At 50.0% G+C, this 1,936-nt stretch overlaps 1 pseudogene; it reads left to right on the top strand.

Annotated features, from left to right (window-relative positions):
* Window positions 1-409: 409 nt before the first annotated feature.
* Window positions 410-918, top strand: LOC102768716 (annotated as a pseudogene).
* Window positions 919-1,936: the final 1,018 nt, after the last annotated feature.

The following is a 1,936-nucleotide window of genomic DNA, read 5'->3' on the forward strand; positions in this document are numbered from 1 at the left end:
AGAATCTGAACAATAAAGATTTAATTTAAAAAAAAAGAAATTGCAGTTCAGCCAGTGTGGCTCAGTAGTTGAGCATCAACCCATGAATCAGGAGGTCGTTTCAATTCTTAGTCAGGACACATGCCTTGGTTGTGGGCTTAATCCCCAGTGGGGGGTGTGCAGGAGGCAGCAAACCAATGATTCTCCTCACTGATGTTTCTATTGCTCGCTCCCTCTCCCTTGCTCTCTGAAATCAATCGATATGAATATATATATATTTAATAGGGTCAGGGAGGACCACCATGGCTCTCAACAGGTAAATATATATATATATTTACATACATAGGATAGCCTTTGTCACTGTCTGATCGCTCGCCTCACGCTCGCTGCCTGCTGCCTGCCCATCTCGCCCAGCTTGTTTACACCCCCGCCTTGACCTGCTGGGCTCACCCCCTCCCCACCCATAGACATGCCCAAGGTCAAGAGCGCTGGCCCTAAGTACGCCTCCTTTTTCGTGATCACGGGTGCCTCGGCTGCCACGGGTCTTCAGCTCCTTGGGTGCTGCCTATGGTACTGCCAAGAGTGGCACCGGCATCACAGCCATGTCCATCATGTGAGCAGAGCTGATGATGAAGTCCATTATCCCAGGGGTCATGGCTGGCTTCATTGCCATCTATGGCCTGGTGATGGCAGTCCTTATTGTCAACTCCCTCAATGAAGGCATCAGTCTACGGGAGTTTCCTCCAGCTGCACGCTGGCCTGAGTGTGGGTCTCAGTGGGCTGACAACTGACTTTATCATTGGCATTGTGGGGGACACTGGCGTGCGGGGCACTGCGCAGCAGCCCCTACTCTTTGTGGGCATGATCTTGATCCTCATTTTCGCTGAGTTGCTGGGTCTCTATGGTCTCGTCGTTGCCCTTATCCTCTCCACAAAGTAGCCGCTCTCTAATCAGCCACAGAATATGCTGCAAAGACCACCCTCTCCTCATTCCAGAATGAGCAGCCTGACACACATGCACAGGGCAGCTGCCGCCCTCTCCCCACAAGTAGTTGGTCTTGTAAATGGGCTCAGGATCCTAGTGCCCATCATCTGTTACCCCACACCCTCTGTGCTGTGGACATCTGGGCCCACTCATCATCACCCATCCAGGTCCCCCAACCAGCGAGGATGGTAGCCTCTGGCCAACCCCACCCATTTACCTGCCCTAGAGTGCTCTGTGGATAGGGATGAATTTGAGTTGTTTTCACTGGATGTTTATTTATAAAGATTTGGTCTGTTCACAGCCCTCCCATCTCCTAACTATAATAATCTTTAGAGTTTTGCTTTGTGGGGTTACCATGTGCCCTGAGATTTTTTTGTATGGAACCACTGTCCTCCAGCCCTAGCTGCGAGGCTATAAGCTGGGCCTGCCAGGCCCAGAGCCATAGCCAATAAAATTCTTGGATGTGAAAAAGTATATATTAAAAAATAATAATAATAGTAGATAGGTAGAAAGAAAGAAAGAAAAGAAAACTGCAAACCATCCTTCTCTGAAGCATTTGAGATCTTGCGATTGTAGTCAGTTTTGACTCAAATAAACTCATATCCATATCCCACCCTGCCCTGCCACTGGCCTAAAAGAAAGTGTGTAGGCGAGGCCACTTCAGATTTAATAGAGTCAGGGAGGACCACCATGGCTCTCAGCAGGTCAGAGATGTAGAGATCCTCTGTTCTCCCCCCATCCCCACTTGTCATCTTCATTCCTCTCAGTTTCCCAAACGCCCTGCACTTAGGGACCCCTGGAACCCAGCCTCAGGCCTGCTGCTGCTGGTATATCATCTCTATTATTCAGAATAATCTTATCCTCACCGCTGTGAGTACCTGAGGCCATGCTGGGGTCAGCAGCACTATGGGATCTCTCTCCCCTGCAGCACGTGCTGAAAGTGAGAGCTCAGCCCTGAGGGCCCACTGCATTC

The sequence above is a fragment of the Myotis davidii genome, unplaced genomic scaffold (assembly GCF_000327345.1).
Source record: "Myotis davidii unplaced genomic scaffold, ASM32734v1 scaffold456, whole genome shotgun sequence".
NCBI classification, from domain to species: Eukaryota; Metazoa; Chordata; class Mammalia; order Chiroptera; family Vespertilionidae; genus Myotis; species Myotis davidii.